Source organism: Periplaneta americana, chromosome 15 (assembly GCF_040183065.1).
Source record: "Periplaneta americana isolate PAMFEO1 chromosome 15, P.americana_PAMFEO1_priV1, whole genome shotgun sequence".
NCBI classification, from domain to species: domain Eukaryota; kingdom Metazoa; phylum Arthropoda; class Insecta; order Blattodea; family Blattidae; genus Periplaneta; species Periplaneta americana.
Genome location: NC_091131.1, coordinates 150,981,890 through 150,997,175, shown reverse-complemented (window position 1 = coordinate 150,997,175; position 15,286 = coordinate 150,981,890). Strand labels below are relative to the sequence as shown.

The 15,286-nt window shown below is 35.8% G+C and overlaps 1 pseudogene; it reads right to left on the bottom strand.

Moving 5' to 3' along the window:
• LOC138715753 (DNA-directed RNA polymerase I subunit RPA1-like) overlaps nucleotides 1–15,286 on the bottom strand; it is a 144,753-nt pseudogene that overhangs the window by 69,902 nt on the left and 59,565 nt on the right.

The following is a 15,286-nucleotide window of genomic DNA, read 5'->3' as shown; positions in this document are numbered from 1 at the left end:
GTTGCTAGGGCAAGAAATTTCTCAAGCGACTCAAACAGTGAATGGAGGAACAGATTTTTTTTATCGTTTCTTTAACTTGAAAATTCCAACTTAGATTATTATCAAAAAAGAAGCCAAGATTTTTTACGACAGATGAATAAGGGATTAGCGTGTTGTTAAGGGTATATAGAGTCACGAAGCTTGAGTTGTTGAGGTTACTAGGAACAATAGACTGTGCCAGTACTATTTCGCATTGTCTGTAATAAGGCAATAGTAGCGATCCTACTGGTTAGCAACTATCTATGGATGGATGTTCCCTATGTATCGAGCTTCGTGACTATACAATAGACTGTGGTACTACCTCCCTGCTGCATCCTATATATTGACCTAAAGATCATGTTACTGTAGGTATCGTGATTCACCATTTGGTGCCATCTATCGATTCAGTTGCACATCACTCATGCCCAACAGTCTGTTATGAAAGCCTCTCCATCCCCCTGGGACTTATGCAGCTCCCTCAGATAGATGTCATCTGTGTGGAAATAAAAGCACTACATCTGCTGCACCTTCCGTCAACCTGGAATTACTGAAAGGTGATGGACCATTCACAGATATGACAATAGTCACTATGTAGTTGAACCAATCTAGTGAAGTCTTATAATGGTAGTAAAAATCTCATTTGAGTAGAATTTTATAATTTGTATTCAATATGTAAGTCTGACTGCGTACAGTCATGAGTAATGTAACACAGAATATAATGTGTGAAGTAATGGGAATCATTCATCTGATGATACTGCAATCATTATGCGTAATGTTCGAGATGATTCGTCACCTGTTAGCTTTTCCTATGAATACAAAGGCATTCATAATACAGTACATTCAAAAATCTATGAATGCGAACCTTATTTATGAACCATCTCTAGAATATCAAAACAATTTATTTCCATGATTATTCCAAAAGTGTATTAGGCAATTAATGAAGTTTTAACTTTTTCTAATCACTATTATTTGTAATAATGTATGCATCTAATTCTCTTGACTTTGCAATAAAGTTGTGCTTTTCAATATTTTGAGTCTATGAATGTTACAGATGTCTATATGGTACATATCCATCTCTGTTTTCTGATGGCACAGAAGACCATGGTGCAAATTGATAGGGAGGATGCCAGGGACTGTCCCTTCTGGAGAATTTGGTGTCTGTTGCTGAAATGGCAATAACTTATCCCTGCCAGGGACAGCATTTATCTCCTTTAGGTGCCTAATTTATAGTTTCCTTAGACAATAAGATATATAAGCAATTATTATAGTCCCGTCACTCTAATTTCCGGCAGCCAATCGCGTTGTAGGTAGGCTACATTTAAACGTGTGCATCTTGTGATTCGCTTATGAAGACGTTATTCATTTCTTAAGGCTCGATAAATACTTAATATAATCGCCCGCCATTTTGGCTCTTTCGTTGGCGTTCGCAGAAAGCACATGAAGACGTTACTTGCCGCTCAATTATTTGCTGAATTACAGTGCGTTTGATTTATTATCACAGGAGCTACGACATGATAATGTTTAACGGTGTGACAAATATATTCCTCGTATGGTAGCTCGGCAACGAAAGAACAAAAATGGCGAACGATACTACCTACCTAGACTTTATAGAGCCTTCACTTCCTAAGACGTAAGCAAAGAGGAGGAGTCACGCCAGGAATAACAGCATCGCGACTATAGACGATTTATTACAATGTTTTGAATTAAGAAGTACACCTTCAGAACCTACTCGAATTTTTGTAAATAAGAACGGTCATATGTCATTGTCTAAGATTGATTATATAATTACTAACGCTTTTGATAGCTCTTGCACTACACAAGTTGTTCAACCTAATCTCGGTGACCATCTGACTTTAATTTATAATATTAATCTAGCTAGTCAAATGATTCCTGTCGAATCAGAAGTAAAAAGTTTTAGGAAAATAACAAATGATGGTTTAACTGGTCTAAGGTCTACTGTTGATGCTTTAGATTTTGATACGATGTATGAATTGAATATTAATGCAGACAACTTGTTTACTAAATTAATGAATATGATTACTGGTGCTATTGATATAAATTTACCTATGTTGAAAGAAACATATACAAAAAACAAATACCAAAAAGTATAACCATTGGATTACTCCTGAGGTTTTAAAATTGAATGATGAACTTAGGAATATATTTTTGTTAACAAAAAATTTCCATCAAGATCTTGATTTACTTCAATTATATAGAAACAAAAAGAAGGCTTACAAGAAATTAATCTTTAGTGAAAAAAGTAAATACTTTGATCAACTTATTTGTAATTCTTCTAACAAACCAAAACAAATTTGGAAACTGGTAAATAGTAAATTAAACAGAAAGAAGCCTGTAGAATGTATTACTATTGTACATAATAATGAAAGGGTATCAAATAAGACTGATGTTGCCAATGCATTGAATTGTATTTTTCAACCAATGTGGAGAATGCTCTGAATGAATATTTTGGTCCAAGCAAATCTACGTTATGCACAAATCTTTAGGAATTAATAATAGTTTTGTTTTCTATGATACTGATGCTAATGAAATTGTTAAAACAATTCAATCGTTAAAAAATACTAATAGCACTGGTATTGACAATATTTCCTTGAAACTATAAAGAGTGATCAGTGACATTATTTCATCTCCTTTAGCCTTCGTATTTAACCATTGCATTAATAATGGAGTTTTTCCATCATTATTAAAAACTGCTCTTGTTAAACCAATTCATAAGCAAGGTGATTCTACTGATGTAAGAAACTATACACCTATATCATTGTTAAGCACGATTTCTAAAATATTTGAACGCTTAATATATAATAGAATGTTACAATTTTTATTAAAATTTAATTTAATTACTCCTGATCAACATGGTTTTCTCCCTGGTAAATCAACAGAAACTACTCTTTACGAATTTAATAACTATATTTATGAAAACCTTGATGAAGGTAAACATGTAGCTAAGGCATTTGATAATTTGGATTTTAATTATATATGTATAAAATTAAAAGTCTTAGGTTTTAGAGGTACATTTTTAGCATTTTTTAAATCATACTTGTCTAATTGAAAAATATGTGTAAATATTAATGGTATTCTTTCTAATGAGTTTTATATAAATATGGGAGTCCCTCAGGGTTCTGTACTTGGACCTCTTATATTTTTACTTTACGTAAATGATTTGACTAATTAAATAAAGGAAGGTATATAGTGTGTTAGTTGGGCGGCCAGAGGGAAAAAGACCTTTGGGAAGGCCGAGACGTAGGTGGGAAGATAATATTAAAATGGATTTGAGGGAGGTGGGATATGATGGTAGAGACTGGATTAATCTTGCTCAGGATAGGGACCAATGGCGGCTTATGTGAGGGTGGCAATGAACCTCCGGGTTCCTTAAAAGCCAGTAAGTAAGTAAGTATATAAAGGAAGGTAAAGTTTTATTATACGCAGATGATATCTCTATTACTGTTTCTTCGGAGTCTTGTAATGAATTTGATAAGTAAAGTTGACATAGCTATACTCAGTTCAAAACGTTGTGTGATTATAACAAATTAATTGTTAATATTAATAAGACTGTATGTTTAAAATTTGTTAATAGACCTATGAATATAAATTATCCATGTCAGTTGGGGGATATATTGCTCCAAAGCCAACACAGTACTAAATTTCTTGGCATAATTATGGATAATATATTGACTTGGAACGAGCATTCTGATTTTATTGCTAAAAAAACTTCGTTCTGCTAATTTTGCTGTATTGCAACTGAGAGATATACTAAACACCAAAATATTGATTTCAATTTACTATTCACTTGCTTATGCATATCTCAGTTATGCCGTTTTCTTATGGGGTAACTCTACAAATGTTAATAGGATATTTATTGCACAAAAAAGAATTATACGATCCATTTTTAAATTAAAAGTTTTGACTCATGCAAACCTTAATTTAAACAATATAAAATTTTGACATTTCCATCTATTTATATTTACAAATGTCTAATTTTCTTGAAACAGAACGAGAATGAATACAATAAGAATTTAGATTAATTATAATACACGAAATGCACATCTGTTCTCAATAAAAAATCATAGACTTGTGAAATATGAAAAATCGCCTGCATATACTGGCATTGTGTTTTTAATAAATTACCATTGCAGATACAATCTTTACCTTATGCAAAATTTAAAGTGAAAGTTAAACAGATTTTAACTGATCAAACTCTTTATTCAGTAAAATAATTCTTAAATCACAAGTTATGAAATATGCAATATTACTTGATTATATTATTCATTTTAAATGTATTTTAACTTGTAGTGTTTTTAATTTTATTGTGTTTTTTATTTATTATGTAATTGACGTGTACATCCATGTATAGAATAAACAATCAATCAATCAATTAACTGCTACTAATGCAACAAAAAACGATATTCGCTTCTTTCATTTTATATAAGTTTAGCAAAGCAATGAGTCCGTCAACCAGTAACGGCTGGTGGTCAAAATAATGAGTGTGCTACAATCTCCATAGGCCTATAGGTCTACTGTATACACTTACATGTATTTATCTTAATTTGAGACTCGCCTAGTGACGAAATATGAAGTCCATATGACGTTCCTTCCTACTGCAGAACTTGTCAATTACCCTGGAGTTAAACCCCTCCATCTTGGACAACATACTCTTTTCTATTGACAGTATTGCAAGAGCAGTGAGATGATCCTGGGACATAGTGTTCCTTAAAAATGTTTTTATGCGTTTCAAGCAAGAAAAACATCTTTCTGGCTCAGCAGTGGTCATTAGTGTTGTAACAAAATATTTAACAACTTCGTTGCTTCACAGAATGGATCCTGTGAATTGTTGAAGACTATGTATTGCAACAACTGAACAGCTCCATCTATATTTCGGCAGTTGGGTCTTCCGTACAGAAATCCATGTTGTGTCTTTAACACTCTTTTGTTCAGTAGAGTATAGCTGTTGACAGCAACTTCAAGTTAGCGTTCAGGAAAATTATGTGAAAAATTGTAAAAAAAAATTGCTGTTTAACAATTGAGGAGCATTTTAGCAAAAGCCGATAGATGCAGAAATTTCCGAAAACGAGTTATATATGGATATCGTATGTTTTCTGGCTTCGGAATCGACCTATGAACTCCGATTTAGCAAAACTTGATTCATACCGTGTGTAGAGACTAACAAAGCTTCCAGGCTTTTTCAAAATTCGATAGATGCTGTCACTTAGTTAAAGCAAAACTCGATAGATGCTCGAGTCCTTATTTGAAATATATGCAGGGTCAAATAAAATAGTTTTCAGCATAGTATTTCAGACAATTTACTTTTATTAGGATTGCCAGCAGAAGTGGAATGCTAACGATAAATCGCTGAGACAGAAGCTATTTGATCTCCCTCCCTCCCTCCCTAAACTAAAGCTTCACTGTGTAGGATTTCTCACATAAGTGTAAATTACTGAGGCAAAAATTATTTGTCTATTTCTCCCACTCAACTTGGCAATGAAGTGGCGAATATGAAGTGAAATACTTTTCAAAACAGTATTCATTCACAAGTGACTTCACACGAGTTTTAAGTAAGAGCGTTTTCCAATGTTGTGATATTCTAGTTAGTTTCTGTGTGTGAATAATGGATCCAGGAGATGAAATGATTATGATTCAAGAAGTAGTGGGTGGTAGGAAATTCAGGACTAAAGAGAAGAGTCCTCTTACAGGGAAGTGTAAAACAAACGAGCATGAACCAAATATAAAATGCTCCCATGGACTTGCAAACTCTTCCTTCAATCCAAAAGCTAAAGAAAGTAACTTAATATTTTAGGAGAAAAATTCGCTCTGGCGCCAAGGATCAAACCCGGGTCCTTGGTTCTACGTACCAAGCGCTCTGACCACTGAGCTATGCCGAATTCAATCCACAGCACCGGATCGAATTCTCCTACTTCAATGTTTCCCTTTGTGGCCTGACTCCAAGTTAGGCATATGTGTTGACGTGTATCCAATGTCAACTGCCATTATACTAGGAGCGCACTCAGCTGAGTGACTTGTTGGCCAGGAATCCGCAGTTATTATCCACTGGTAGCTGAGAGAATATTATAGATATATTAATTTATCTGTAATATTGACACTTAATATTTAGCAGTGCATAATATTTTTGAAAACATTCTGCATTAGTTACTAGTTGCGCTGCACTATTTTTCCTCTAATAGTAGGCATACTGAAAACGATAGAAGATTTCGAAGGTGTCCATAAATCTACCACAAATCTATTGTGCATTGTACTGTATGTGTGTGTGTGGGGCAGACAGTCTCTGGTGAGATTTACTATGGGGTCTAATTTATAAACACTAATAGTATTACCTAATTTTACTAGACTCATAAAAATAATTTTATTGTTTGACTGAATTCTATTTCATAAATATTCTGGACAACACAAAAAATACGCACATTTATTACTTAATTACTCAGTTGATTCTGTATGGAGTTACGTCGCAGATGGTCATGCAAGGTTTAGTTTGGTTACATTGTATTTGGGAGTATAACATTGGTAGCCAGCATTAAGAAATTATTTGAGGTTAAGTCTGACAAGCATACTGAAGTAAGCGGTACTGGTCTTCTTTAGGTTTTATTATGATACTCTTTCTGATATCGAAGAACAAAGATGTTTCTTAATGAAGATTCTCCACAAGCATCAGCTATTTTAAATCAATAATATAATTAAATAATTGCGATCGTCTTCTTTTCTTTTCTAGCAGTAATACCAATCGTATTCCACTATGGTTTAACTTAACCGAGACTCTGTAATACGGCACGTTGAGTTAAACTCACGGTTAGGTTTAACATAATCTTTAGATTAACCATATTTACAAAACCGGGCCTTAAACAATCATCCCTATCAAAGGAGGTAAGCACAATAACACTCAGGCTGAGATGCAAGCCATCAGACACTCCTCTGTGACAAAAAAATACAATGAAAATGGCTGTATTACAGATTATTAAAATTTAATTATATGCGAATTTGGCCTTCACTCATTAAAAACATTTACCATTTACAGTATTTTCAGCATATTTATTACAGCCAATTTGATGGGACAAAAGCACAACGATGTTACAATGGCCTTCATGTTTCAAGCCATACTCTCCCATCAGATTTTCACTGTACTTGTTCCTCTAAGATATCCAGATACTCCAGCACCTCTCACTCAGACCTGTTCTTCGAGTCCTATTACTCAACACATCTGCCTCCAGCTGTACCTGAGAATAACTTGTTCCATCACTTTTCCATTTACCTCGTGTTTGCTTATTTGTTCTTCAGATACTGTTACGAATTTTTTTTCACCTAACCATATTTGTTAATTTGTTATGCACACAGTCTTACTTACTTACTTACAAATGGCTTTTAAGGAACCCGAAGGTTCATTGCCGCCCTCACATAAGCCCGCCAGCGGTCCCTATCCTGTGCAAGATTAATCCAGTCACAGTCACTGGTGTTTGTCAGTGGCAACTATATGATGGTGGTAATGTGTACACACAAGCCTTCAAATCTATTAATAAACCAAAGCTACAATGTTTCAGAAATATCTCACTGAAACATACCTGTTTACTTTATTTGTGTAGTCATCAAGCAAATTCTTATATGAGCCATCAATAATTGCTCTTCCTACGGCTTTGTCCTCATACACTTCATCCATTTTCTGATTCATCTCTCCTTGTGATGTTGTTTCTGGAAGGTTAAGTGCAGTTTTCACAGCAGTGTCACCTATCTGAAAATTGTGAGACATAAGTTCATTAAATAAAAATTATTTATATATAAAAAGATTATAAAATCTTTGAAAAAAAAATCTTTTATACTATAGCATCAAATGCAAGAGTGAAGGATTTTAACATTCATTTATGGAGATGACTCTGTACAAATTCTAAAAATCCTACAGTCTTACTAATAAAAACTCCTATATACAGACGTTTAACGTCTTATACTTATGCAAAGAGTAGCTTATTTATACGTCGTGTGTAAATTCCTTACTAATAATCACTTCATACGTCGTGTATAATAGTTTAACTGTTAACACAGCTACGTCATAGTTTCGTCATTACTTCGTTACAAAAGGTAATAGAATATCTGAGGTTCTCTATTGCATCCGGTAGAGCGCTCTAGTGTGCTGTGTTAAAGTACTGATAGTACAACTGGCTCTGATCGATTACCACACTATATTTTGGTCAAAGAGTACAAGCTAAAGCAATATTATTCTACTTATTCTGTGCTCTTTGGTGTGTTCTTCTATGGTTACAAGGTAACCATCATCATAAATGACAGTCAATAAGAACAGCTGTTACAGGGGCGGCCATTTTTTCTCTATATACAAGGCTTAAACAAGCGGTTTCGTGTATATAACTACTGCAAAGCAATTCCCATTGTATAGTTACAGACTGTTTATACATCCATCGCTTATGCATGGTTTATTAGTAACATTTTCTGTCTCAACTCTGCATAAGTCTCGTATAAAAATTATACACGGTTTATTAGTAAGACCTCTAAAATATAAGAAGGATGAAACAAGAGGATGCAAGAAAACATCTTTAAAAAGCTATGTCAAATTTTATATTTACTATTTTAACTGTTATATTTGCAAAACTTTTCATATTTACATTATATAAAAAAAAGTTAATTTATAGCTCTACTGATGAAATCTGATCCTTGTTTCTGCATCATTTTCCACTTTTAGTTGAAAGGAATACTGTCACAAAGTAAAGTAAAACTTACATTTCTAGCATCTCTAATGATATTGGACCTCCACTTTTCTGCAGCATCCACAACAAGAATGTCTTCAACACCAAGTGAGAAACCTTCAATTTTTAGAAAAGCATTGAAAAGCTTTGCAAACGAATTCAACAATGCACCAGAATATGTTCCACCATACAGCTGGAAAACACAATGAAATATAAACAAGTTTCTATTAACAAAAATGATCAGTCAAATATAAAGCAAGAACAGTCACTTTTCACCATTCAAAAAGTTGTGAAGTAGCATTATACACCTAAGCTTGCTGTGTATCTTCAAATCTCCTCACAGCACAGTTTTTATTAGCATGGCACCATTAACTTAGTTGGATGTATTCAATACCGTTACTAGATAATTAACTGATAGTTTTCGCCCTTCCTTCTGATTTGTAAAACGAATTCAGCCAACTATTTTCATATTATCGCACAATTTGAATTGCATGCTTTTGTTGTAATTACACGAGGGTGGTTCGATATGTAAGGCACAGATCCGACTCATATCAACATATTTCACAAAATCTGGGGCAGGGAGAGGGGAAATAAAACAAACATTCCACACAGTCACCATTAAGATTCAAACAAGTTTAAACATTCCTTCACAGGGTTTTCCTGTCCAAGAAAAATTAAATTATGCAAAACTCCAGTTTTCAATGTATTTTAACCCTTAAATAATTTTCCGGATAAGAAGTTCTTGAATGGACCAAAGAGGCGAAAATCCGATGGTGCCAGATCAGGACTACGAGGTGGACGCAGCAGAAATTCCCACTTGCACTTTTCCAAGCTTTTGCCTGGTTTGATGTGTGAGGTAGTGCACCACCATGCAGAAATCTCTCACGAGCATGTAACCCTGGCTTATTCAATCAATATGTTGAGAGTGTCACAGTATGTCACCATTGAAGGCTTGAAAATCCTAGAGTAATCACAGTTATTATCGCAGAAGTAAACACTGAAATAATGAAACAATTGTCTTTAGAGACAATTAATATTAGGTACCCCCCACAAAACTGGCTTCATTTATACACCGACGGATCCTTGATCTCCAGAGAACAAGGTGCCAGTGCAGGTGTTACATGCTGTCTCTTCTCACTTTATAGATCTCTTGGATATGGAACAACAAGTTTTGATGGAGAAATCATTGCAATAAGTGAAAGTCTCAGGAATCTTCTATGCTACATCAATAAATTTAGGAAAGCAGTTATATTGTCAGACTCCAAAGCAGCTATTCTATTTTTTTTTATTGGCTTATTTTACGACGCTGTATCAACATCTAGGTTATTTAGCGTCTGAATGATATGAAGGTGATAATGCCGGTGAAATGAGTCCGGGGTCCAGCACCGAAAGTTACCCAGCATTTGCTCGTATTGGGTTGAGGGAAAACCCTGGAAAAAACCTCAACCAGGTAACTTGCCCCGACCGGGATTCGAACCCGGGCCATCTGGTTTCGCAGCCAGACGCGCTGACCGTTACTCCACAGGTGTGGACGCTATTCTATCAATCGTCTCTAAACACACACCTTCATCTCAAACAGCAGAAATAACTAAAATGCTCTCTCAATTAATATCACTCAATAAAAGAATTGTATTCCAATGGATACCATCCCATTGTGGAATCCTGGGAAACGAGAATGCGAATGCTTTAGCAAAGAAGGGCAGCACTGCTACTTACAGACCTGTTACTAAATCTACGTATTACTCTGTGAAGAGATTTATTAAATCTACATACTTAGACTTCAACAAACAAAATTTGATAACTCAATCCCAAGGGAAAAAATGGAACTCTCTTCATCAAAATGCACAGTTAATTCCCGATTTACCACGCAAATCGTCTGTAGCTGCATTTAGATTGTTAGCAGGCCATGACTGTTTGGCCAAACACCTGCATAGAATTGGAATATATCAGTCCCCTAACTGCCCATTGTGCAACTCAAACCAAGAAATGGATTCGGAACACCTCAAAATCTGTGCTTCAGTGGCTGGTCATGATAATATCTTTGAAAAATATTGGAGTGCAAGAGGTCAAATGACTTTATTGTCAAACGCCTGGCATTAGAAAACAACAACTTTTTTTTTTCAGATGACTGAACTTCGAATTTCTTACATCACTGAAGCGAACTCTAAACCCATGTTTCATCTCCCATAACGCTGCTTTCCAAAAATGGGTTTTCTTCCTCTCAGTAATAATGGTAGAGATTTTGTAGTGATGCAACCTTTCTTTTGCTTTTGTGTTCCTCAGTCAGCAATTTCAGAACCCAGCACACGGATACTTCACATAAATTTAAGCCTGAGATTATTTCATGAAGAATGCTCTTTGGAATGTTCATCATCGCTTCAATTTCATGGACTTCAATTCTTCAAACGTCCCTTATCAAACCTTCGACAATAGCACACTTGTCCTGGCCTGCCCCTCTGTTGCTCTGGACCATCATTCAATTTCATTTGATCATCTTGAAATTTGTTGCGAACACACACGTACTTACTTCTTTTCAACATAAAATGTCTTGCCCATAAAAGTCACTAACCTGCGATGATATAATAAATTTGTGTATAGATAGAGAGCAGCTGCTATGGTGAAAAATTTTCAGGGGCAGCAAATTTTTAAATAACAAATCTACGTCTTAAGTTGGAAGGCCACTATTATTCGTTTCTTAATATATGTTGAATTAACGTGATATCTAGACTACAAGAAGACTTTCCAATAGTCGACTATGGAAACGTGTTTTTCGACAATTTTCAGTGCAAGTAACACCTATTATTCATTTGTAGCACTACATGAACAGCGTGTAGTTATTCAATTATCTACAAAAATAAAATGTAGATATGGGAATTTTCAGATAATTTTAAGATAACTGTAATTTGCAGATAATTGTGTTTATAAATGATAGTGGCAACACTGACTACAGCAGATTTCTCTTCAGCTATTCTTTTGTACACTTGGGACAGTGGATAGTTGAACACTCACACCAGGTCACATGCTCTTTACCTTCCCATGTGGGAGAGATCAGACTGCGGCATGTTTACATTTTTCAGCTCTCCACTGCGCCACGTGCACTGCAGCATCCCAGTGCTCAGCAGAGCACAGCTCCTCATGACTGAGAAGATAAAAAAATGATTTGCGCACAAACATAACTCAGAACTACCTCAACTCACTAGCTATCATCTCCATAGAGGACAACATTTTGGAGAAAATGAGCTTGTCCAAATTCGTTGATCAGTTTGCTCAGCAGAAGGCAAGGCAAAAGAATTCATAGGGTTTGACACAGAATATGTCTTTCCCCGCAATGGGTATGGGAACCTGTTCCAGTATCCATGGGGAAACAAAAAATTACAGAATTTAAAATGCTTCCTCTAACAAGACTATGTGCCACAGCCAAATGCTAACGTTATTAGTAGTTAGGCCACGCAGCAATGTAACTTGTGTGATCACAACCAATGTTGCCATCTTCCCTTGTTACGAGCATGAGAGCACCGAAGTTGTGTGTAAAATTAACAGTGCCACACAGTCTATCTCAACACTGAGGGCAGCTACAGATGTGTGCAACCGCTGGTTTGATTTGTAACTGCGAGTTCTGCAATATTAAAGTGATAATAGACATGTACGATACACTTTGAGAGATCTACAGTGAAAAATTTGTTGTGAACTGGGACTAATTTCAGAATGTTTCCTTATATGAAGTGAAAATATATTGTTGTTCAAATGCCTAGATGTTTGGCAATGAAGCCCTTAGTCCTCTTGCACTCCAATATTTCTGAGGTATAGAATCTTCTTTTAGTATTGCACAACATACAAAAGGGAGAGTGAAGCGAAAATATGTTGCATGCTTCACATTCATTACTTCTGTTATCGTATCTTCCATTAGAAAACCGACACGAAAATAAAACATTCAAACCAACACAACTGAGGTGGATAGAAGCAAAGAGGTGTAAGTGACATTTTAAAAAAATGATTTACGTGCCTCCAGGGTAAACTAAAGCATTTAAAATTTCAGTGGTAAAGGGATGTCTTTTATCCACATTGCACATTAACATTTAAAATTGTTGTTGTTGTTGTCTAGTGTCTTGCATTTGCCAATGAAGCCATTAGCAGTCGTGCTTTCCAATACTTTTGAACTGTAGTGTCTTCTGATCTTAATGCTTCACAGGTCTGCAAGTGATCTTCATTCATTTCTGCTGGATCGTTACACAGGACACATATGGGTGAAGCTGAGATACCTATTCTGTAGAGATGACTTGCTAGACAGTCATGATTTGTCAATAGTCTGAAGGCTGCAACTGCTGTTTTCCTTGGTCTCTGGGGGATTATATCTGGGTTGGAAAGTAGTGTAATCCATTTTTTGTCTTTAGCATTTGATTCTATTTCTTGTAGGTATGAATGAGAAAATTTTGTAGTGATCAAGCATTTTATTGAGGAATATGAGAAATTAAATTTAGACTTTTGTTTTATTGTTGTGCCTTTCTTGGCAAGTGTGTCTGCGGTTTCATTCCCCATGACTCCACAGTGTGCTGGAATCCATTGGAGATGGACAATCTTATTAACTTTTTGGAGTTGTGTTAACATTTTGTAGCATTCTCTTATTTTTGTTGACTTCTTTGTAGCATTTGAACATATTCCCTGAATTGCAGCTTTAGAATCTGAAAGAATTACTGTCTTGTTATATTTATTTAAGGGAAGATTTAATAATTGGCGGAGAGCAATTAAAGTTCACAGAATTTACGAAAGCTTAGTAACTTTTAATCACATTTCTAGAAAATAACGTAAGTGCACTTATACCCCTTTGCTTCTGATGCCTCAATTGTAATTTCTTTCCAGATAATAGGCGACATATTCTGTGTGCTGGCATAACCCTGCCAACACAGTGGAGAAATTTTTTATTTCAACTTTGATCGAGGATGAAAGTGGAGGGGCAAATGTTAAGGAAAAAGGGGCAGGATATTTTTGGGTTCCTACAGGTAACAGAATTGTAAATTCGCCACTAATTGTCACTCTGATTTTATCATTCTGCTTGCTAAATCTGGTAACTTCAAACTTGAAACACTTTTCAGCCATATTTACATGTAAAATTCAGACTAGTGGCTGGAAGACAACATTCGCGTGGTTATTACTCCACTTGCTGGTAAATACACAGGTAATTTATACCTTTCATATTGAATCAACTTTACAGACTCTTTTCTATGCATGAACAGTGGAGGCCAATGCCAAAAACAATTTTCTCTGCTGTACAAATACTGTGTTGTAGACTGGGTACTGCACTTACTCATACAAGAAAAAAATACATAAATAATATTCCTGTGGAGTAACGGTTAGCCTTCTTGGCGATGAAACGAGCAGGCCTGGGTTCAAATTCTGGTTGGGACAAGTTACCTGGTTGGGATTTTTTCCAGAGGTTTTTCCTCAACCACTCGAAGCCGAACTGCTGGGTAACTTTCGACGTTGAACCTCGGACTCATTTTGCCTTCATTAGTATCATTTCACTAATCATCTTAACAGTTTACAGGTTGACAAGGAGGACATGGCGGATGTGGTCCAGGATCTGCCTATAGGAGGCATCTGTCTGCGGGAGCTGCACATATCCAGTGAAGCTACAGGGACTTGTAAGCGGACTGTGGGCAACCAGGGTAGTGTAGCACCCCTGGATAGATGGCACCTTGGTAAGTCGTGGAATCGACTGCTACATGTTCCTCTGGTTAAGGATGTAACACATTCAAGTACATGAATTGCGAACAGATGCCATCGATCTGAGGAGACCGCAGGATAACATCACAGGAAGGCGGAGGATCAGTCTCCAGTCAGGACTGGATGCTGTGGATGAATCGATATGATGAACCATGCAGTGAATCATACGTTTGAAAAGTGATCCTTAATGGATTCAACAATCATTCCAACATAAGGAGGCTGCTTAATAAGCCCAAGGCTGTGGTGCTTGCCCGCGGGCCCTCTTTCGAGGAAAAAAAAAAGTAATATTCCTAGCATATAAAAACATCATTCTGCCAATGATATGAAAAATCGGAGCAAGGTTCATAATTCAAAATAACACAGCACAATTCTATCTACACTGACTGGCCAAAAAAGTGGATCACTTAATTTTTTTTAAGAACTACAATTTTATAGCTTATGCTTTATTTTTACTGCATCCTGAAAAAGGCATATTGTAAATTGTAGTAAATATGTATCCTGTGCACTTCAATTCCATCATCAAAATGTTTTTGTTATTTATTTTTAAGTTCGAAAGTGTTGTAATTTATGCAAAATTTCAAATAATGCATTTCATTAAGTTAGAGGCAATGGCACACATTATAACATATGGTTATGCCACTGTGCGTGCACCTTGTGTGTTGCAAGCTCTAGCGGTGATGACGTACTCCATTCATAATGCGATGCTGACCACATTTCCTGATGGTTGAAAGCCCACTTCTCCAACAATGCTGCCTACGTTTCGTTCAGGGTGTGGAAGCTGCAACGTCGGACACTTTGGTTGAGCTTATCCCACAAGTGTTCAATAGGATCTAAGT